Here is a 25,230-nt window from a genome sequence, read left to right on the forward strand (position 1 = left end):
CATCAGAGGAGCCATTCTGTAGTCTGCCTGTAGTCACATCACAGGTGTTTCTGCACATAGGCGTTGCGTCAGAGGAGCCATTCTGTAGTCTGCCTGTAGTCACATCACAGGTGTTTCTGCACATAGGCATTGCATCCGAGGAGCCATTCTGTAGTCTGCCTGTAGTCACATCACAGGTGTTTTTACCAACCGAAGGATGAGAGCTGCCACGTGCTTTTCAAACTACTGATTCTAGTTCTAAATGGAACAGGGTAAAGATAATTTCCATTAATTAAAGCAGCATATGGGTGTCCTCCTTATTCATTCAGGTGGTTACAAATTCACTGGGTAGGAAGATGCCTGGTCATATATTTTTGTTGTGGTTGCAGTTTTATATAGCGCGAACTCGACACTGTAGGTGTCAGAGCACTTTACAGATGCACCAGTTGCATGAGCACCAGTTGCACATTCATGGATTTTTTAATGCATGGGGAGACTTGGTGATTTACCCAGAATCACAGGATGTTTGAGCCTCCCGCAAGACTCGAACCTTGTTCCCCAGATTCAGAGTCGGCCACTCTAGCTGTTCAACCACATCCTCTCCAGGATCATCCAGCCTTTCGATCTGCCTGTGTCAGAGAGGACACACGAGGTCTGGTCTGTCCAGTTAATCACTGAAGCCACTGGATCTGTGTAACAGGTATGTTCACTGTGGAAGCTGCATGTTTTCGAGTAAACCAGCTCGCATCACCCGTAAACCAGTGTGAAACACAGTAGTGACATAAATGGAGCTCTGACCTACCCAAACCCTCTGGAATGAACTAAAGTTCTGTTGTGAAGGGAGCCAGTTGCATGACCAGTGCTGTACCATAATTACACCCATTCAAAACTACCAATGCGCTAACTGAGCAGGGCATTATTGGAAAAAAAGGTACAAAGCACCTGGGCAATCGAAGGAATGCTTGAACTAATCCCAGCTGCAGGCAAAGCCTTGGGCCGCATCCAACTCCATCATTTTAGTTGACCATGCCATTCTAGACAAAGCCCAGCCATATGCAAATCAGTCTTAGTCCTGCTCTAATAGGAACAGTCCAGCGCGAAGTGTGTCAGGTTAGGTCTCCTTTAGATGGAAACCCTGGCAACTGGTTTAAATGGACTTGGGCCTCATCGGTGAGGTATAACATGAGTCCTACAGCACAGGGTGTACGGGACCCATGTTTGGGTATACCTGTCACATTTAGGGTATCACCTGCAAAAACACCAAGGTGATGGAAGGAATATTGAATTAATCTCATCCACTGGCATTCAATCAGGTCACATTACAGACTGTCACTTTTTTAGCCACGTTTGTGCCATTCTACACCAAGACCCGCCTGGTGCCAGTGACCAAGATCCCTTCCTTCATCTTGTTGTTTTTGCAGTAATCTGAACCATGACATTTTGTGACAAAGTCCTTGCAATGTATAGATCCGTTGCCCCGACACAGCAATTTATGTTACTTATTTAAAGGTAAATATTGTTGATCAGACCTACTGCAGTGGTTGACTTGTAGCTTTCCACCCTTGACTGATAGGGAGGGATTACTTTTTCTTTTTAGGTCTCGCCTACGCAGCGCGCATGCACTACATAGGAGAGAGACCTAATCCCTTCGGTGCGCCTTTTCATGCCAAAACATGCACGCGTCCCATTGCCTTCAATGACAACGTGTGCATGTGTGGCGATTTCCTTGCAGGAGCGAGCTTTAGACACCATATGTTTGCAATTAACTTTACCCCCTGGCTCGCTCTTGCAAGGGAATCCGGCACAGGCCTCCTCCTCTCTCCCTCCCCCCTACTGCCAGCTTGAGGCACGCGTGCTTATTTTTTATGTCAGTCTCCCCGGGGCACAAGCAGGCATCCACTTCTGTCTTTTTGCTGCGATCAGCTGTAATGACAGAAGTGGATGCCTGCTTGTGCTCCGGGGGAACTGCAGGCCAGGACTCACCCAACATTGTTTTTGTTCACGGGGTCACACTCATGCCATGTTGTTACTAGCCCCGCAGCGGAGGATCATAGAGGAGGTGGCTGAGGGCCAGGAGCAACACAGTTCCCTTGACGCCTAGGTGGGATTGCCCCTACTCCAGTGTGGCTTGTGGCACCTGAAGCACCAGACCTGCAGCCGGTGTAATAGTTAAACACATAATCGGCAATCATGCACCTTACATTGCAGAGTGTGAGTCACGGGCTCACTTGGCAGAGCAAAACATGTCAATGGCTTGGGAGCAAAGAGGAACTAGCCCGCGTGTGAACTTTGTTGGCCCGCTCCATCGAGACAGTAAATGAGGGGGCCACACACGACCCTTCCTGTGCGCCTCTACATAGACGTTCTGCCCTAAATCCCGATGTAAGCAACGGCAGTAGCGCAAATGTGGCTGTCGTGATGGGGTTATGTATGTTCCGCCCATGCAGCTCGTACAGCCTCCCCAGGACTCTGGTGCCCTTGCGCTGCAATGACGAAAGGGGGGCCGCCTTCACCACCTCTTTGGTGCTCTGCGCACGTTAGCTGCAGTGGACCCCCAAGTGCTGCCCCTGCAAGAGCAGCCAGCAGCAGCAGGCAGACCAGGTGTGCACTACCTTGAGGGGGTGGGTGGCACTGGGCCGCACTACCATCGCGAGTGCTCACCCGGGCACCCCGCCCCCTCCGGACCTAGTTTCCTTTGTGCTCTGCGCTTGTGTCTGCCATCAAGCCCCAAGCGCTGCGCCTGCATTACCAGTGACAACGAACGGAGAGCAGCGAGCAAGCAGACAAGGTACGCCCATGCCTCCGATCCTGTACTGCCTTTGGGGGGGGGTCGCTATTGCCCGCTCAATGTGTCAAAGTTTAAACTGTATGTAGGTGTCTGCACTGTAACTAATCCCATTGAATTTGCTATAACATGGGATTTGGCACTGTAATAAAAGGGGTACATGTGCACTTATCATACAAAGTTTTAAAATCAATTGCCTCAAACTGCTTGGCATATTATGACATTGTGTGCTTCGAAGTGGCTCCCATCTTAAACCAGCGTTGATAACACGTATTCAAATAAAAACTAAAAAATAACCAACCCCTTCAGGAATACATATTTTATTCAACATTTTAGGAAACAAACAATGTTATGCTGCAGGATACTTCACCACGTTTTGAAGGCACATTCCAACATATACTGCACGGTCCTTCGCAAGCACGGGAAGGACGTTTCCAAGCAATGACAGACACAGAAGATACAGATTGCCCGCGGCCACTGAGCCCCATTCCATTTGGATAAAGCTCATCACAGAAGCAGAGCTCTCCTGCAGGCAATAGCCGACTGTACAATCAGGACTTTACTTTTCTACTGGCGAATGCTTTTTCCTGGCCCGTTTTCTTCTGTCTCCAGGCTCTGCTCTTCCGTGTGTCAGGATTCTGTTAGAATCTGAGGTCCCTGCTCCTACTCCGGCGGGTCTCACCGACTCTAGTTCTGGGACTTCACTTACCACCGGCTCCCTTCCTTCGCTCCAGGCCTGGGGTTTCCCTCTCCTCGAATCTCCCTGGCCCAGCTCCTCTCCTTGCTTTGCAGACCGCCGGCTCTGCGCTGGGCTCCGCTGCCAGATCCATGCACCATGAGCCACCTCCTGCTGCTACTGCTGCTGGGGGCAGGTAAGTCGGTGGACAAGACTGGACACTATGAGAAGTAAGAAGCAGGTGCTAGATGACCTCCCCTAACCAACCCACTGGTGTCACCATGGGTGCCCATTTCACCCTTACTGTCACACCAGAATGTTAACATTCCAGCCTCAGCCACCATCCACAGGAGGCACCCTTATAGACAAACCACCCTCCTGCTACCACAACCTTAGCTGTCACCGTGGGACATCCCGTGCCTCCCACCCCCCCACATCCCTCGCTGATTGCGACCCCAGGTAGCCATCACTATTATCCACCACCATCCCACCCCAATTACTGCCACCCCAGGGTGTGACTTTTTTCAGCTGCAGCCTTCCGTGTATATCTCAGGGGGACATAATTACTCCAGCCCTCCATCCACTGCCCCGCCTCAGTTGACTTGGGCAGTTCCCCGGAGCTCGTAGTGTGCATCAAGCACGTAGTATAGATACACACGCGATTATGCAGAAAAGAAGACATACCCAAATTGCATATCATTAGCGCAAACACCTACCCACTAATCAGATCCCAGGTGCACAGGGCATTATTAAGCCAGCAATCCCATTTGATAAATTGTGGGTATTCGTATAACATTCAGCCTGTTACAATTAGGTGATCCATACCTTTGAGTTCACATTTGTGAAAACATTACGGTTGAGCTCATTGATTTGATATAAAAAGGCCTTATACGTGAGCAAAGTATAGATAAAGAGGCTCTTCTGTGTTTGATCTGCATAGCTATGAGTACAATTTCTTTCCAAATATCTCTGGCAAAACACTTATAAGGTCCCAAAGGCGAGACCTATTGGCTATGCCAATGCTTGTTTTAATATGCCTTCCGCACTCTGTGAAGGTGCTTTGCTTTTCTCACTCTCCTACTTGCGTTTTCTTTATATTTTTGTATGTTAATTCTCAAGTGGCCAGCAGCTGCACACTGTTACGGATGTGTTTGGTTTTGGGCCTGGCCTCTCTCAGCACCACTTTTACATTTTTAAGATGCTCTTCTTTTAGAACAAGCCTTGGCATAGCCAACAGGTCTCACCTTTGGGACCTTATAAGTGTATAGCCATGCAACAGTTGATTTTGTTGCACCAATGATATTGTGCTGCATAACTAAATACTTATAAGGTCCCAAAAGCGAGACCTATTGGCTATGTCAATGCTTGTTATATTTTTCTCCGGGATGTGGCACAGATAGCCACAATTATTGGTTGAACCCCCGCAATAAAATCGCAACTCCCTATGTGCTGCATTCTTCTAGTTGTCTTTGTCGGAATCATTTTTACCTGACCTGCTGTTCTGACACTAATAACATCACACAATTTCATTTTTTGTAGGAAAAGCCACTGATATGACACTGATGCTGACTGTGCCTTGTCGATTGTGCTCTCCGTGAATCCAGACCCCTTACACCTCCTATAGTAGGCCTTGACTGCCCCGCTACTAGTTAGCTACAAAAAGGGACTCCTTGGCTATTGCTAACCACCTTCAAACAACAGCAATTTACGCGTTTTTGAATATCAGAAGAAATGCCAGCACCCAAAAAAGAGAAGCGCCTACGGACAAAATACATCGACACTCGATTCCGGGACGCTAGGGCCCAGGAGACATATTCGTCGATTCTGAGTGACAGGGCCTGACACGCCACACATGGGCTGCGAATGACGTCCTCGCAGAAGGAGATTGGGTTGGGGGCGCGGCTGGCACGCACCCAACAGCCACAGGAGACAGAGAGTGAGGTGGGAGGTGACTCCACCCAAGCACTGGGAAAGTCCAGCAAAAACAACATGCTATGAAAGCACTGGTGAAGTTCAGAGGAGGCCTAGGGCGAGATTAGAGGGACCAGTTTTACAGCTTCATGGACTGACAAGAGGGCCACTTAAGCTAACTGGCTTCACTTTGATATTGTTGCCACTGGGGTTCCTGTTCTTTTGAGTCTCTTCTGCTCATTTGTTTACATGTTTGTTTGCGTTTTAGCAGATTAGCACACTGCCCTTTCCACTGAAGTCGGTTTAAGACCATTCTCTGCGTTGCCCTGTACGAAGAGCTAAAATTCAGAGTCATTGAGGTTTACACAGCTGTTACACTAGGGGATGTAGGCGGTCCAGGCGTTATGTTTTGTCCGTAAATGTATGTGGCAATAGTCCCAGTGTTTCCTCCTTCAAAAGAAAGCATAATGTGATATTTGGCAAATTACTTCATCTTCCAGTCAGCTTAAGTAGGAAGCACACAGAAACATTTCTGCATTCAAACCTAACAAGTAAGTGAACACCTGGACAGTGCAATTGTCCTGCCGTGAGTGTGAGAGAGTCTATAGGGGGTTTCGGAGGCCGCTCGGCCGCCAGGCCTTGGTATTACTGATGGGATAGAATATTACGGGCCAGCAGCAATCTGGACCCCTTTCTTCACAGCAGTTGAATGGGTCCCATAAGCCACTGAACCCAAAGATGCCGGACTTAACCGAGCCGGCCCTTCTGAAGGCATTGTCTGAATAAATGGCTGGCACTGAACCTGGAGTGTATGCATTGAGCTGACAGAGACCATTTATCCATTTTATAGGCCACAGGCACTTTTAATGATGCCAGTCTTGGCCAGGGGCCCGGCCAGAGACATACTGCTGTGAGACGTGTCATCTGTGTCCAGACAGGTTACTGTGACCTGTGCCACCTTTGTGCAGGCAAGTTGCTGTGACATGTGTCACCTGTGTCCAGAAAGGCTACTGTCACCCATACCACCTTTGTGCAGAAAGCTACTGTGACCTTTGCCACCTTTGTGCAAAAAGCTACTGTGACGTGTTTCGCCTATGTCCAGACAAGCTACTGTGACCTGTGCTACCTGAGTGCAGACTGAATGCTGTGACCTGTGTCACTTGTGTGCTGTTCCCAAGTTTAGGTGGAGAGCAGCCGTTTTATATGTAGCAGCCTACAACACTCTGAGTCTGCTCATCCTCAAATGTCTGTTTTTATAGTAGAATGTGTAAGCAAAGGATAAGCGCAGTGCCATCCATGCCGAGATAGACAGGGACAAAGCCTTCTGCTATTTTCACAGCAAAATGATTAAGCACAGGATTAGCAAGTGTCATCCACCCTGAATTGAAAAAATGACAAATGCTTTTTACCATTCCAGGCACAGTATCACTGCTTTGGATTGATAAAATACCATCCAAGCCATCCTGGAATAAATAAAAGCAACCTCTGACATTTATATTTACATGTAAGATTCTAATAGCTCAGTGTAAGCACGCTTGATTAGGAGTTTGCCTCCAAAGTGATACAAAATTATGTTTTTGTAATTTAGGAATAACCCACAATGGACATTGTAGAGGAACTCAGTTTGGGTAGAGGATCTCAGTTCGGAGCCATATTAGGTCTTCGCAAGTTAAACATGCAATTGTGAAGATGAATCAGAGATTCAGAGGGCTGTGTGGCATGAGGAAATATGGTCAAACTTTAGAAACCTGTGAATAAGGGTCTGATAAAGAGTTTGGCAGGCAGTGTACTCCGTCGCAAACACTACAGAGCACCCTGCTCACCAAATCATTGTCCGCCCACCTCATTTACAGGAGAGGACCTTAAGTATTCTGTTGACAGAGTCCTAGTTGGCACTTTTGACAGAATACTTCCGCCAACAGCACAACAGAGTAGGAGCTTTTGGAGGTAGAACATTACACCTCTCAGCCGTCGTTTTCCTGCACATCTCGACGTTTCTTCTGGTGAGTTTTTTTTTTGGGGGGGAGACCCTCCCAAGCCCCCCTTTTTTTTACCCTTTACCGCACATGCCTTTACTATGTACCTCATAGTAAAGGTATGCGTGGTAAAGGCTTTCGTGGTAACCACGCATGTGTTGTAATACATGCGTGGTTAAGGTATTTGTGGAAACGGCCGCGTTGTAGTGACCGTTTCCCCTCTCAGCCTATTTAGGCTGGACAGTGTAATGACTTTTTTCCTGTTAATCACTGCCAGGGGTTTGGTGAACAGGTATAGAAAAAAAATGGCCCTAACATTCTGGAATAACATTCCCACAGTGTGAAAGTCTTTTGTTTTTCAAAACCGATGGTGGCTGTCTACCAGTTCTTAGGTACATTGAAAGCAGCTGCCATGATGGTGATTCCCTTTAATGTACAGAGATGGCCGCTGAGTCAGCAGTCATCTCTGAATTTGGCGGGCAGTGGTCTATCAGGGTGGTGGGGGCAAGTCCTCCCTCACTGTGACAGAATCATCAAGTTAGCGAGAAGCACGGTCCCAAGCTGTAGGAGGTGTGATGAGCTAAAAGCAGATGATATTATTCACATGTTTATGAAATGCCAAGTGCTTACCAATTTTTGGGAAGAAGTAAGTGATGCTCTTTCAGAGATATCAGGACAAACTGTGAAGGTAAGCATGTAGCTGGTTTTCTTTAATATAGATTTTGAGACAGCAATGTAAAGTTTTAGGGGCATATTAGTTTCTTATGATTCTTCTGGCCAAGAGAGAAATATGTTGGAGGTGGTTACTCCCCTTTCCTCTGGGCTGCAATGCCTGGATTGAGGTTGTGGGAAAAATAAGCACATTGGTATTAGCTTTCAGCCCTACAAAGGCTGTACAAGATGTATGGTTGAAATATCAAGTGTGGCTAGCTAAACACAAACATGGATCGCTCAGATGATTAGCTCAAGATTGGCGAGGAAGGCCTTGACCTTGAGTCATCCCAGTCTTGTTAACGCAGAGAATCTTAAGGAGACTGTCAGGCTTCTTTCCAGTAGCACAATGTAAGACCATCATGTACTGGAAAATGAGGACCTAGAAAAAAAGGAAACAAACTACCAGGAGCCTAGTTAAGAGGGACAGAAATAAATACTGACCATAACGCCCTGGAATAAAATTCCCAGTCAGTGGAAGTAATTTGTTTTTCAAAAACAAAACTTACACTTAGGAGTTTGTTTAAAAAACAAACAAGGGATTTATCTCTGCTTTTTTGGCTTTAAAAGCCAAGAAAGTGGAGATAAAATTATCTCCCTATTAGCAACAGGGTGCTAACACGCAAATTCGAATGTTAGCACCCTTTTTCTCTACGCTTCCCCTTGCATCTCTAACGAGATGCAAAGGGGGCATTCCAGAGAAAAATAATAGGAGAAATGTTGTCAAGCGACATTTCTCCTATTATCAAGGATATCGCTAACCCTGTTAGAGACAAAAAAAGCAGCGCTAACCGCGGTTAGCGCTGCTTTTTTTTACACCTGGTATTTTCCTGACTTAGCTATGGAAGGTGGATATCATGGCTAAGTTTGTGAGCCCCTATCATCAAGCTAACGCCAAACTTCGAGAGATTATCGTTGGTTTTCCAGCGATAATCTCTCATTTGGCAGTTAGGGGCCGATTATAATCGCGGACGGACTTGCGTCCGTCCGCGATCATTGAGGAGGAGGGGACATCCGCATGGGCTGCGGAGTCCCCTCCTGTGCGATTAGGATGTGACCGCCAGGGTGGCGGTCACATCCTCTATTTTTAACATTGCGGCGGGTGCGGCTTCAAGCTGCACCCGCAGCAATGTTAAAAATGCACGCATTGCATTTGCATGCATCCGCCGGCCCGGAGGATGCGAAAAATCCGCAATCATAATGAGCCCCTTCACGTGAGGATTTGTATCACTTCTGAGATAAACGTTGCTAATAGCAAGTTGTCTCAGCGATAATTTCCGGCGATGCTTAGCGATAAAAAAATCGCTGCAAAGCCTTGTTAGTGATAAATATCGCTACTCGTTGGTAATATGCCCCAAAGTTTGGTGAACGGCAAACAAAACCGATGGTGGTATTCTGATTTTCCTGATTTTACATATTGCTGCGGGGAACCCCGAGATACTCCTTCGGGTCTGATCTGTTTGCACTATATCAAATTCCTCTAACGTAACATAAACATGGCACACACACTGCCCTACTCATGTATTCCATGCCGTTCCCTGATTATTCGCCTCCTGCTTGCATGTTCCCTGTCTCACATCACCTGCAGATGTACATCAGACTTCCGACTTGCAGGGGACATTGCTAGCTTACTATATATTTATCATGAAAAGTTCTCAGCTCTGATTTTAATGGACCATTTGCTCTGCATGAGGGATAAGTGTGAATTAAAACCTTTTTGACTGAAACAGTGCAGGAGTGTATTGGAGAATAACAGGATGCTGCTTGTAGCCACAGGCAATAGCACTTTTCAATTTTATGAGCTCTCTGTTGCTGTAAAAGGCATGGCAGGGGCTGCCTTGCACATTTCGATTTGCTTGAAAATTACACATTGCCTTAGGTAAATACACGGGCAGTGACAGACTGCACATTTCTACTAGCTGTGTATTAAAAATGTGCGTCCGTGTGTTAAAGAAAACCTGGATTTGTTATACATTTCCAGCAGCATATTCCTACCTTTTAGTCCATACGTGAACCAGTAAGAAAGAAAAGTAAGTGGAACTATGTATGTCAACTCTATTCACTAATTAGCAATGCAAGGTATACATGCCAGGCCCGTGAGGCTCTTTAGCCCAGTTTTTATAAGTGTCATTACACAGTGAAATATGACACAACTGTACATTTAACTCTGCCCCACCCATCCCCTCCAGGCTGCCTAGAGGAACCACAGTCTTTAGACAAAAAATACCACAGGTCTGTTAAAGTTGCGCAGTTGGAAGGTGTGCAGTACTCACAGTGCAAAGGACAAACGTTGCATGATAGCTGAAGCCTCAATCTGTGTCACTGATCAAGCAAGGGGATTAAGGACACCCAACTTCTGAAAGAGGGTTTGACGATTTTGCTCAAAGAGTGTTTTTTGTTTTGTGTCTTTTTACTATGACAAAATGTTGTTTTTAAAGCACATTTGTCATCTATACTGCTGGGCCTAATTGCTCCATTTGGCACAGTCCACCAATAACCACACCTTCTGAGGATATAAAACTTAGCACACAAGAAATATATTAGACCAGATTTCCTGTTATCCTAGAATTTGCAGCAGAGACGAGGCCATCCACAGCAAGATGGCAGACATGTTTTAGCGATGCACCGCTCAACGACCCACGATCCGGCAACAATCGCTGCGATCTGTGGTGCTCTGGCCCTACCATTCAACAGCCTGCCGCTTGGAGAAGAAGCGGAGTCCCCTGATCTGGTTTTGGGGTGATGGGTCGCTTGTCGACCCATTTATGCTGAGTGGTGTCTAGCGGACCTAAGAACTGCAGTCAAGGCCTAGGAAGTGCTGGGTGGCCCCGCGGCCCTGTCAGATGCGGGACCCTCACTGGTGAACCAGCAGTAAGTGAGTGAGCGACGACCAGCTGGTGCCAACTCCCTGAGACTAGCAGCTCTGCAGTGAGGTAGCGGAGTCACCAGCGGCCTGATCGGTGCCGCGTGGCTGGCGTGATCTATTCAAAAACGGAAGGTAACCCAATTAACCCTTAAGCATCTGGGTAAGGACATACAGTCAAAGAAAATACAACAATGCCTTGGGATAGATAAGTCTGCTAAACAGAAAGATGAAGAGAAAACGAATGTAACTCTTCCTGTAGAAATGAATCATCCGAACCAATACTATGTACTTCCAATATCCATAGTCCATGAACAAACAATATGTGTACCACTATTCTCGATTCAAATCTTTTTGTACTGTATTTATGCCATACATTCTATGCAAAAAATTATCTTTTTTTATTTTCAAAATAAGAACACACAAATACATTCCCACAATATATATACACATATTTACAATTATACATACAACACAAAAACACACACATCAAGTGTAATAATTTCTTGCTCTCTTAGCCCTAATTATCAATAGGGATGTAAGTATTAGACATTCTGCATTCCCTTCATTATTAGATCCCCATTTCAGAGTCACCTCAAGGTTTAGTGAATTCAAAACCCTATATATTAGGTACTCAAAACAAATTCTGTTTATATTTTGATTTTATATGGTGTCTCAAATTGTCTATCACAGCTCTGTGAACGGTGCCTGGAGTGGCCTGGCGAGTGTGACTGCTGTAGATTGGAGGAACCTTGTCTGCTGCAGGATTCACACCGTGCTGTGTCTCATGGGGTTGCCCTGCTGAAGGTCGGCAGAAGGGGCAAGGCCGACCCCAGGGGGCTGAGGTGTAGCAATGGGGGTGTCAGAATCGTATAGCCGCTACAGATTAGCCCTGGGCCACAGTGATCACATTGAGTGCTTCCCTCCTGCCTGTAGGCAGCACCTCTCCTCACCTACAGGCTTGGGACTGGGACACTGTTGGGGCGTGACGAGCCCGGACAACTTTGGCAGTGACCTGATTAGAAAGGAGTGCAGGGTGATCAGAGCAAGGCTCCTTCCCTCACCGGAGCCGTGCTAGAAGGTGAGCCCCCTGGGACGATGGAGTGCTGGGCCACTGCTCATGAGAAGCTGCCTGCTGAGCTACTGGATGCCTGCACCAGGCGTTTGTAGTTGACTGAGGCCCCTGCCCTGGGCAATGGTGGTGAGTATACATAGGTACGCTCTGGGTGCACGGAATGTCAACGCACGCAGAGCCTCTTTCTGGTCCATCCCCTCCCTGTTTTCAAGTAGCTACTGGGCCTCTTCCCTCGGAAACAGACTTAATTCAGAGCAGGTGCCGGCCCGGCTTGCTCCCTGGTGTGCGGTACTGATGTGTGAGAGGTCATTGGAATATTGTGACCTGAGAAAGCCTGGGTGATTTGTAATTTGAAAGCCTCACAGTTGGGGTGCAGCGGGACTCAGACTGCTCATGCCCCTCTCGCTTTCGTTGACATCCTACTCGCAGGGAGAGGTGAGGCAGATCTGCCGCTGTGTGCACCCCGAAGCCCTTTTTTGACTCAGGAGCATCACAAAACCACATTGATGGGGGTACTTTGATGGTAGTGCTGCTGCCCCTCTGCCCATACAGGATCCATGGCGTACCTACCACGTGGCAGCTGTGACTTGGTGACTGCTTGTGCCCCTCTCTCTGCATCCTACTCCTTGTACATGCGAAAGTTGAGGCAGGTCCCTATCTCGATGGGAACAGGCTGTGATTACTCTGCCTTCTGTATGTGCCCTTGCATGTGACCTTTGTTGGTGGAGACACTTTCCCTAGAATTCGCCGGCTCACCTCCTTGTCTGTACTTTGAAGAGGCGCCCCCATGTCGGCAGTTTTCCCTCACTGAGCCTCCATACTTGGATTGTCTTTGGGAGCGGGCGGATGGCCCATTGCCCTTCATGAGTCAAGCCTTGCCGACCTTCTCTTAATCCTCCCTCCTATCGCTTAGCATACCATTTCCTACTGGTGAGGCCTCTGTGATAGAGGATTATGGGGAAACATGGAGGCCATTGGACTCATTATTGAGTGAATTATGATTGCAATCCCCAGAGGCAGATGGATTCAGAGAGGTTGAGTCCCCCATTGCTGACAAGTTCGATAACTTTTTGGTGGCCAAAGCAGGCACCAGGTAGGACCTGCAAAGCAGAATTGATGCTGTGGCAATTGATATTGGCCTAATATGGGAGGACCACAAAAGGGTATCAGGGAGGGTGTTGGAAAGTAAAATCTGCTTCTTATGGTTACTCCCACTTATTGCTTGATGTGATGCTGTTTTGACTAGTCTGATAGGGATCCTGCTAATCAGGACCCCAGTCTATCTGCTTTCTCCCTAAATGTTTGTGTTCAGTACTTAGGTACATCCCAGAATTGATACTGGGTACTGTTGCATGGATTCTGCTCATGCACAGAACTATATGTAGGAAACCAGGACCTCTGTGTATTGTGGTGTACCAAAAACCCACCTCAGTGCCCAGAACCCCGATCCGACTAGCATTAGTGTCTCATTCGTTCTCCGTGCTACAGCGAAGCTACCAATGATTATACAACCTAGAACATGTGACTTAGGAAACTCTCAGGGATAGTGGGTATCAAGAACACTCTTTCGTTCTAGCTCTCATACCACTCTACAATGTGAGTAATCAGAGACACAGTATAGTTTAAAATGTTTATTTTAACTAACATGCTCTAAGATGCAGTACTTTCGCCAAAACTAACAAACAAACGCATAAGAATAATATGATCAGCATTGTTACAATTCCATAAAACACAAAAGGGGAAATCATATTATAAATGACAGTGGAAACAGGATTATAGTGCAGTTACCACCCTCGCGTGCAAGGAGCTAGTTTTAATTTATAATATGAGATGGCTTTGAAAGGGACCCCATATCTCCAAGATCAGATGGAATGAATCACATCCCAAGACAAGAACAGCTCCTTGATGTTGGAAAGGTTTTCTCCAAGTGCCGCCTCATGCATGCAATGCAATATTAAAAGCACCAGAGTTTGAGCTTGAGCTGCTGCTTTTTCTGTTATGTCTAAGATGCGTGGAACTGATAAACATGAAATAACAGCATACATTGTTATTCGACCTTGGACACGCTGTGTAGAGTAAAGGCACAGAGCGTGCCTAGATTTATGGAAAACAGACCGGTCTCATTTGTAAGAGCACAAGCAGGTTATTTACGAAAGCCATTTAGCGTTGTGTTCAAAAGCGGCAAGAGCAGCAAAATGGCGTTTAAGCATATACCTCACTTATGCTAACATAGCAATGTCTTCAGGTGACCCTGCAGACATTGCAGGGTCACCTCTATGGTACCCATGTACTCAGGACATACGTACCCCAGAGGTCTCCCATGGGCTGCAGCGTGTACTATGCCACCCAAGAGAAGCCATTCAAAATTGAACTACAGGCCTGCCATTGCATGCACCACTTACTAAAGCTATAGGTTTACTATATCTAAGGGTCACTGCACTTAAAACCTATAAGTCACCCCTGTAGCAGGCCTTTACAATCCTGAAGGCAGGGTGCTTGGTTCTAAGTGAGAGGGTGCCCCTGCATGAGCAGGACATCCCTGCAGCCTATGGAGTCCATTCTCCCGGGTTGTCAGTGAAGAAGCCATATACTATACAGAGTGGCACCACATACTCACATAATGACCATCTCAAAAATGGCTGCAACGAATCCTATCATGTTTGGTATCAAACATGGTGAAATTATACCCCACACCGTAAGCGGCGTGGGAGGTATGATTCCAAGCATTGGAAAAACCCTCTGTTAGGCTCTCAGTCTTCCAGGTTCCAGCGTTCTCATCCCGGACAGAACAAAATTGTTGCTGCAGACTAGAGACATATTTCTGCCCTCCTGCTGCTGAGCTAAGCTTGAACAGGGGAAGGCAGAACAATAGGCATCCTGTCACAGGGAGGTGTGACCACCTCCCAGACAGGATTTAGTGTATTAGGGCTTGGTGGGTGCGCTTGCCAGCACCTGAAAGTCTGCATGAGGGGCACATTTGATGTCCCTGTGCATACTCCAGTCTAACCAGTCCTGGGAGCTGCTGGCTCCCACTCTGGTGCGAAACTGGACAAAGGACATGGGAGTAAACTCCCTCCTGTCCATACCCTCCCCTGGGAGGGTCCCCTGAATCTCCCCTACCCTTTCCCAAGGGCAATTAGGGGCTTACCTGTGTTTAGGTCTTTAGATTTGTCGTGAGATAAGATTCCAAACTGAAACCAATGCACTTCTACCGTCTGGGCACTCTGGGCTTCGCTGGACTTCGTTTGGGCCTGACTTCATCTCCCTTCCAGTCTGCTGCCTGTGCATCATACAGGAACCTTCCAAGACCTGTGAAGCATCAAAGACAACAAAAGTAATCTCCCTTGGAATAAAGTGGTCACTCCCCTGCGTTTGCAGGCACTTCAACTGAGTCGACCGGTCTGCAGATCCTGAACTCCTCTGGACTCCGTGGGCTCTGCATCACAGGTGGTGGTTTTCCACAGCTCCTGAGGCCGGCTCTACTCTCTCACAAAGTTTGAGGCCAGTAGTCCTCGTGGGGGTTGCAATAACCGAACCCCTGTGCACTGCGTCCCCTCAAAGGCTTGTTGTCGTCTTAGCAAGATCTTCAGGCTCCAATTATCCCCAACCTCGAGCACCTCCAGTGATCAGAATCTTTAGCCACATGCCTCGTGTGCATCCTGGGGTGCATCTTTTGGTGAGTTGCTTGAGGTCATCTTGCGACTCCAGTCCACTTTAGGGTCGCACTTGTTTCTTTTGGGCTCCCCTGATTTTTCGGGCCTGACCTGACTCCCCTGCATGTGGTAAGTCACCAGGACCTTGCACCTTCTAGACTTCCTTCGTGGTTTGCATTTGCCAAGGCTGTTTGTGTTCCCGCTGGACACTAACCCCTCAGCACTTGACATCCTTCATGGGACAGCTTGTATCTGGGGCCTGGTCATCCTCAGCATCGCCTGGTCCTCGCAGCTGCAGAGTCTAGGTCACCGTCATCTTTCCTGAAGCTGCCAACATAGGAGGACATTCGTCTTCCAAGTCGCCTGGTCACCCCTGAGTGACATAGACTCTGTCCCCTCTGCTTTCAGGTACTTCTCTTCAAGAATACACATTTGGATTCCTGTGGTATGCTGTTTCCAGGAGAGATGGCCCATCCAGCAGGAAAAAGAAGAAAGACAATCCTGGGTTTTAAAAGTATTTATTTTTAAGTATAAATACAAGGAGCCCATAGCAGCAGGTCTGGCAGCAAGAAGGTCCACAATCAACTGACTCAACTGTGAACCTTAACAGTATCAATAAAGCTCAGTGAGATTTGAAAGGCAACATGCATCCACACGCAGAACAAAGTTGTCTGCATGCTGATGCTAGTTTTGAAGTTAAACAGAATGTCATAGTCATGGACATTCTGGCAAGAGCGAAATGCTCTGCACGTGAGTGAGTCAGGGAAAGGAACACTCACGCACTGCACCAGCTGCCTGTGAGAATGCTTACAACTGCCTAAATATTGATTAAGAACCACAGTCCAACAAATGCCTCAAAAATGATTAAGAATCACAGTACAACACCTTCCCCCCTATAAAACAAACAAAATAAAGAGAAGTAACAATAGGGTGTCTTATGTAGAATACAGCTAACCAACATAAAAATCTTTAAATTTGAGAGATATGCCTACATTGTGTGAACATCTTTGAGAAACAGTTGAGGAGGATGCCTCTCCTGAAATGTCATTCTGAGAAGAGACTGAAGTGGACACACCAGAACTTACATTGACCTAGTTGGTGGATGAATATGATTGGCATGAAGAAGGTTCTCCAAAGTCAGAATCATCCTTCTTTCTTATGCGGGATATTTTGCATGCCTGCTCTTTATTAATATGAACTAATTATCTCTTACTCAACCAACCTATTCCATTCAATAATGCTGATCCTTTTGAAAAATGTTCAACTTCCACAAGGAGAGACCATTTTGACTCTGCTTTTCTTACCCTCCTAGGAACTTTAACTTAAACAAAATCTCCCGCTTTCAATTTGCTTTCTCAAACTCTATGCTTGAGATCAAAAGCTGGTTTACTTTGCTGTTGCTTTCTTTCAACTCTTTCAGCTACAGCTTCCAACCAATGACTTGAACCTTCTTTCTTTCTTTATTTATTTATTATTTTTGGTATTTGATAAAGCGCGAACAATTGCCCATAGGCGTCTCGTTTCTGACCCAATCTGGATAAAATGAACACCTTGGCAAACTTTTTCTTAATAAAAGAAACTGTGACACACCCGTTGTGCTGTGAGTTGTGAGTAAATATGACCAGACCTTTTTAACTAAAAAGTCTTTCACAATCCACCCCCTTGTCAAAGCTGTATGAACTCCTTCTTTCAGAAAACGATTCATTATTTCCACGAGTCCATTTACAATCCCGCTGCTTTTCCTGCAACTTTTACAAAACAGTGGCCACAATCAATCCCTTGTCTCGTTGCAGTTGCTGCCGCAGTACAGGCCAGGTCCACTTAGACCCCGGTGCGGACTTTCGGTGGCCATCTTGGAGGTAAAGCAAGCGTTGTCTTTTGTGGGGTACGGAGGGCTGCCTGTTAGAATTGCCCTGAATCGTTGAGCCCTGCCGGGGCTTTCCAGAACCCCCTCTGAGGTACAACCCTGAGCTAGTGGCAATTGACTTTTGCCATCCTGGGGAGAAGTTGCCTGTCTCGGTACACCCCAGAGGGCTAACACCTTGGGAGTGCTGCAGTGGGCCAGTCGTTCCAGGATAATCGAGGGACAAGGACTTGTCCTCGGTGCTGTAAGCCAAATGAACAGCTGGCATCCAAGACCTCGGGCGGTGCCGCGGGGAGCGGTGGTGTGGCTCACGGGGGTAATAACCTGGTGAAGACTACAACCCAAAGCTCACTCAGTCACCCTGCCAGGACCCAGGGCACCTGCCCTGCTCAAACTCCAAACCCCAGGGAGAAAGTTCAAGTATACTTTGGCACTACATAGCCACTGACAACCGGGCACCCCTACTGTAGGATGATCAAAAAATAAGAAAATGCCCTCGTAAAGTCAATCCCCCCGACTCAAGCCTCACCTAGAATCCTAAGGAGCGCACAGAATGCAGTCCCTGACAAAAAGTCACTTTTAAAGTCTCCAGGAGCAGGTCTCATAACTCAATTTTTATATAAACATCCTCCTAGTGATGACAGCTTCCCCACCCCGACAGACCATTCAGGAAGAGCCAAGGCCAGTAATTGAATGAACCACCTGACAGGGAGCCCGTCCAACAACAAATTCCTTGCAATATAAGAACAAAGTACAACTATCCGAAGCATGAACAACGAAAGATGCCGGTCTCAATCTTGCTCCTTGACATGTTGTCTCCCAAGAATTAAACACAGACATGCAGGTGGTCCACCTAATGACACCACTGCTCTAGCCTGAAGAAACAACAAGCAGGTTGTGACAGACCAAATAAACCACCAGCAACAACTCACTCGGCAGTTCCCTGTTCAGCCACCTTCCCTAGTACCCACAGGATCTGTACCAACTATACAGAAGAGTCAGAGTGTCAACAAAACTTCGGATACCTATCACCGATATTTCTTCAAAACTTGGAAGCAAAGATACAAAGTACACTGGAGATCAACCCAAAGCTCTTCAGAATGGCCAATGTAACCCAGTTTCCCCCCTCCCCTGTACAAAGGCCTCAAAGCTGTGCTCCTCACAAGAGCAGTTTCATTAACGACCCGGGATCAACCTCTTCCGGTGAAACAGTCCACTCCATGGTCAGGGCTTTACTCTGGCAAACAAACAAAATAGAGCTGCCAATCAACCTACTATCCACTATTGTACAACGGCTAGTGGAACTGAGTAACAAGGTGGACTTTATAGAGAACAAGCTTAGTGACTTAGTAACTCAGCCATAAACAATTTGGGCAACTCCTTAACAAAGCCCGACACTCAAGGTCTTTTCTAACCTACTACACTCTCTATGAGTCCACCCAGTCTCAAATCTAGCTCTCGAATCCCAAATCCAGGGAAGAATCTCGAGGGCAACGCCTCCATTCAGATAAGGAAAGAAGAACCTCTTTCAAAGGAGGGCCAAGAAAAAATTAAAGAAACAAGAGAAAAGGTCAAGTCATCAAAATAAGTTGCCCTCCTATTACCAACCCATACTCAAAATTCACAAATTGACAAAGACAAAACACGGTTCTACTCAATCTTCACTAAAAAGCACGTCCTAAGAAACTCAACATCCACAGGACCAACCCCTTTGGATGCCAAACAAGAGACTGACAGTCTATTACAGCCAATTCCTTGAACAGTGGACTAGCACAGCCCATCAGGCCCGGCAACAAAAAATCATCTACCTCACCCATCAAACATCACAAATTTAGAGCAGAAAAGTCTACCGTGTTCTGACAGGGAACAAGGACCCGACATCGGGGACAATATACCTCAGGATCTCCTACCCCCGAACTCACAGAGGCCCGGTGATCAAACAGCTCAGCCATTCCAAAGCCCCATCTACCGTCCAGAGTTACGACAACGGGACTTATGCCCAAGCCTTAATTTAAGTATTATACAGACGGGTCTAATTATCCATCCTAAAGCAAACCAAGTAAGTAAAACTACTCACAAGATAATCCTTAGCCCCAGATACTTCATTTAAAGGCCAACATGACATCTTAAATAGGAGCAACATACTACGACTATTTAAGCTTATCCCGACCCTCACAGAAATACACTCAGACAACCTAGCCTGGGTTAAGTTCCTGAGTCGTCTCTCCAGTGACTCACGTGGGGAATCAACCTCAATAGTGCTAAGTCGTCACTTCCAGGTTGGGCTAACACCAGAAGAAATATCTCAAATGGCTGATTGGGGTATTGACATCGCATTCCTCATATCCAAGAAATACCCACACGTTCTAGCAGCATCACCGTCAATGACGGAAATTTATTCGATCCTAAGGGGGACAGCGAGCAATCAATCAGGGAAAAGCTCAGCCGCAGAGCCAAGACTCTACAACACCTACAGGATAACAATTACGTTTGGACCACAGGACAGTCCACATTAGTGGGCCAAAGCATACCTTCATGCACAGCACTCGGACAGGTCCAGAAGACCAGCTACTACCACAGCCCTTATAGCACCATAAATGCTGCTCGTCATCAGATCATGACCAGAACACAGGGGAAACAACACACAGCTGTCCATCATATCCTGGAATGTTGCTGGGCTAAGATTGCTTGGGTGCAATTCAGTAAGCAATTACCTTTGAGAAAATGACATCCTGGGCCTACAATGGACATGGGCCACCGAACCTCTAATTCTCTCAGGTTTTTATGAATTTCACACTGCAGCCATAAAACGTAACATCTTCGGGAGAGCATCCGGTGGGTTCTCAGTCTTTATTAAGCAAGCCCGCAAATTAGAAGCAACCTTTTTAACAACGAACACCGCCAATCTGCGAGCAGTACTGATTTGCGGACTAAAAAGCAATAACAATTCAATTTGTCTACTATGAATTAAATGATACGTCAACTCCGCCTCCCAGCAAAGAAAGCAAGTACTAAAAATATTGAAAACAAAAATGGACCACCTCATAAATATGTATCACACTTCCCAATTATAGTTGGAGACATGAACATCCGGGAGTTGGGGCACTCAAAAATTGACTCCGCAACCCATACTGAATCAGCTCCTCTGCAGCTGCTCCTTTTCACTCAAAAAATGGTTTCTGCCCACATCATCAAAAAAAGCTGCGGATCCTCTTTGTGTTCCTCTTCCCACCTTCCAGAATAAGTCCACAATTGACTACATCTTTAGTTCGGATTACCTGGTAACATACTTTAACAACTTTGAAGAGGGAAATAGGGACGAAAGTGACCACAGACATCTGAGGGTATCTCTTCTGCTAAACGGGAAACCCGCAAAACAACTGGAAACATTGGGGGTTAGAAAATAGCACCACGAAGTTCTGAGCAGAATAGAATGGACCACAAATCTAGGCCCAAACCTCTTGGATTGGATTATACATAAAGAGTCGAGCTCCACAGACATAAGCTCTGTAGCCCCCTTGGAGCACTGGAAAGCAGTTGAATTAAAAACGATTCTTGAGGGACGAACTGGAATCTCTAAAGCACAGGACTCGTATCCCAAATGCCTACCATCACAAATAAAACCAAGGGCCCTAGCTCAAACCAAGCATAGTCTCTCAAAGGCCTTGAAGACAAGAAGGAAAGGAGCCACAGATCCCCAAACACCGGCAATAACAGCACTTCGTACGGAACACAGGAAAAAAAGTATGGGAAACACGACTAAAGAAAATCGAGGCAGAGTGGCTGAAAATATTTAACCTTCTCAAAGAAAAGGGACATATCCAACTTTGGAGGCATATCAAGCAACATAGCCAGGGTGGCAGCCGCTGAGTGGGTTAAATATGCGAATCAACTGTATACAACACATCAGTACATGACCTATATCCAAACACAACAAACTCCCCCAGTAAAACATAAAAGCGCCAAAACACCTGTCATCACCAACGTCGAGATAACCAACCTGATTAAAAAAATGAGGACAGATGGTGCTCCAGGTCCCAATGGAGTCCCTGCAGCAGTGTATAATGCCTCTCACGGACATTTAACACCACATTTCAAGTATGCATTCGCCACTTCTACCATTCCATTGTCGTGGAAAGGCTCAATACTTTATCCTATTCATAAAAGAGGGGACTATACAAAACCTGAAAATTACTGGCTTGTCACTCTATTAGAAATAGATGCTAAAGCTTGTGCCAGAATACTGTTTAAAGAACTAGAAACCTGGGCAAAAGTTCAAAACATCCTTCCCTTCTTTCAATCCGGCTTCAGGCCCCAAAGCTCCACTGTGGAGAACATCTTAGTACTGGGACTCCTGTCACTCCATGTGATCCAACCATTACAGCGACACCTGTTTTGCTGCTTTGTTGATTATAGTGCAGCCTTAGACTGAGTTGACCATGGGAAGCTGTGGGAAAAACTGCACTCCTGAAGCGATCCTCAAAAGCTATTAAAGGCAATATGTTAAAGGCAATAATTGCCCTTCATGAGGGAACCTGAGTTCGTATTAAAACTAGCCAAACGACTGTAACAACTAAGGTTCCAACCAATAATGGCCTCAAACAGGTTTGCTTTCTCGTCCTTCACTTTTCAATCTCTACACAGCCGACCTGGGAAAAACCCTGGAGGGGGCAAATCTACTAATACCAAGGCTGGGGAACGCACAGCTCCAAATTCTCCAATTCGCCAAGGACATAGTCGTAACGGATCCCACTAGTACAGGCCTACAGAAAGCCCTACCAGCTCTGCACAGGTTTAACCTAAAGAGCTATCTCTCGGTGAACCAGGAGAAGACCAGGATAATTATCTTTGGGAAGTACCACTGAAAGAAGACAGCGCAATGGGGCCTAGTTGGCATGCAAATCAGAACTTGCATAAGTTACAACTTTCTGGGTCTCAGGTTATCGCAAGGGGCAAAGCCCGCAGCCCATCTGAAGCATCTAAGAAGCAAGTGGGCCGGTATCATCTACAGCTTGAGATACCTCAATCGACGACTACACAGTCCTACTGCAGAACCCATCCTAAGGTCTTAAAAGCAAAATGAGTTCCCTCTCTCAACTACGGTCACTTAGTCTTCCTTGGAGCCTTCACCAAGTTCCTCACAAACCACCAAATTTCTGCCTATAAGAAGGTTCTAGGTCTCCCACGACAGGCCAGGAATGCAAGAGTAAGGTTGAAGCTGGGACTCTCCTGACAGGACATTACCAGCTCAGGGAACATTTTAAAATACTATATTAGCACCCTGCGAGCTCCAGCAACCTCTCTGAAAACGCGTATTAAAACAATCTTTGAAGAAAGTGGATCTCCATAGCAGTTTCAGCTGGCAGCAGCCACAAAATTGCTAGAAATAGAAGTTCAAAACCTGAAAAACTTAAACATTCCTGTTACTGCATGGAAAAGATCTGTGAATACACAGGTCAAGAAAATATCCTATGAAAGAGACCTGGAAAGCTTACACCATCAACCCAACCTCGTATCACTGGACACTTCCTACATAGTAGGAAAACCACAGCCTTACTTTGAGCAAGCACTGAAAAGTCCTGCTTCGGAAAGAAAATCACCTACATGAGACTTCTTCCACTGCCCTTCGCAGACTTTAACCAAACCTGGGCCCAGAAGGACAATTCAGCAGCATGTCGACTTTGTATTTACCATCGTGAATCCTGGCTCCATCTGCTGTGCTGCTGCCCAAAGTTAGCTAGTGAGCGGCACGGACTGGTACTTCCCATCTGCAAGTCTCATGGCCTTGCTTGAGGCAGAGAAGCCTCAGACTTGTGCTTCTCTGCTAAAACAGCTCAGACAGTCACGCGGCTAGGGAAATTTACAGAATCAATCCAGGCCGCACTGATACAGAAAATCGAGTTACAAAAAGAAACCAGCCAGCTAGCAAGCAAGAGAGACTTTGACAAAACTCCCCTCTAAGTTTTATGCATCTGTACTTTATGGCTAGTTTTAAGATCAGTTTCTAATGTTTTACTCCCTTCTAGTTTGTAGCAACTTGTGTGGGTTTTTTGAACTTTTTTACTTTTTATTGAATACTGGAATGATAGTACATTGTAACGATTTTAAGTAATTGAACAATAAAGCTTAATACCAATATATGCATTAAACAGTGTGGGGCTGAGTGATAAGCCCTGCGACACCACAGTAGGATCGGGTGTTTTGCAGAAGTTTCAAGTTCTTTTCATAGCTTGTCCTTGATCAAATGAGTGTAATTTCTTATGTTTTATCTGTGCCCATGCACTTAATTTGTTGATTTTGCTCGCAAAAAAGTGTCACTCTTAGTGTCATACATTTAGTAGTTGAATGCCGTTCATAAATACCCTGAAACCTTGAAATTGTCCCACATAAGCACTCTTAAAATGTGGCAGCTATGCAGGATGGGAAATCTCATTGGCGATTGCAGGCATCTTGGTAAGTCGCTTTGGTATGCGTAAAAATGCATTTTGAGTGAGGAAACACAAAAGAAACTCTGCTCTGATGCGGAGCGCAGAGTTTTCAGTAAATCCGCTTTCTAAAAGTTGTCAAAAATCCGCAAACTCCGCAAGCGGAGCGGAGTTTTACGCCGGGCTTACTTTCGTGTGAAAACGTGATGTGGGATCCATACAAATCCCATCATGTGGAACTCTCTTGAGTATCTTCTTTACAAAAAATTTTGGGTTTGAAAGGTTTCCCTGGATGCATCCAAGCCAGAACCCAAAATCATAGCTACCCACATTTCCAAACCAGGTCAATTTCTCTCAGATGCTTTTGATGTTTTCATGTCTTGTTTTGTAGCATTTTGTGCCATTGGTGCTAGACCTAGCCACATAAGCGGGGTACCATTTGTATCAATAGAAGTGTGGAAACACTGAGTGGTAGTAATTTTGTGAATCCCTGCAGTTTTTGGACTTTTCTATCGCAGAAATGTTTTTAGCCAAAGTTTGAAGATGGGAAAGACTTCTGGGTAAATAAAAAATAAAGGGAACCGCATGAGTCACAATACCTTAGACTTGCCCAAATTAGTATTTTACAGAAATACATGGGCTTGGTAGGTGTCCTAGAGCGGCATCTGAGCTAGAGTCTAAATTCTAGAACTATGTACATTATTGAAATTTTTTTGATTTTACTGGATTAAATGTGATGATTCAAGGTCACGTTTTAAGATGTGTTAGTGTGACTAGGCCCAGACACACAAGTGGTAAGGTGGATACTTGTGGGAACACAGAATAGTATAATAATTGGAATTAAATATTGGATTTCTCTTCAGTTTTTGCTTCCAAATGTAATCAATCAATGAAGTGACTTGTAAAGCACAACTACTCACCCAATAGGGTCTCAAGGTACTGGAGGTGAGAGAAAGGGGTTGAGCTGTTCCATCGAAGGCACTGTGATTTAGTGTAGGAGCCAGGTCCTAAGGTTCTTCCTGAATTGAGGCAGTGATGGTGATTGCCATGGTGTTCCAGGTCTTTGCTGTGAGGTAGGAGAAGGATCTTCCTCCAGCTGTGGTCTTCCGGGTATGTGGGGCGGTGGCCAGGGCCAGTTGGGAGGAGCGGAGGTCTCTGGTGCATGCATGGAATGTGAGGCTGTGGTTGAGGTATTCAGGTCCCACGTCATGTAGGGCATTGTAGGCATGTAGGAGCAGCTTGAAGGTGATCCATTTGTTGACTGGGAGCCAGTAGGAGGTCTCGCAGGTGGCTGGTGATGTGGATGCAGCGA

The sequence above is a fragment of the Lissotriton vulgaris genome, chromosome 2_1 (genome assembly GCF_964263255.1).
Source record: "Lissotriton vulgaris chromosome 2_1, aLisVul1.2, whole genome shotgun sequence".
NCBI classification, from domain to species: Eukaryota; Metazoa; Chordata; class Amphibia; order Caudata; family Salamandridae; genus Lissotriton; species Lissotriton vulgaris.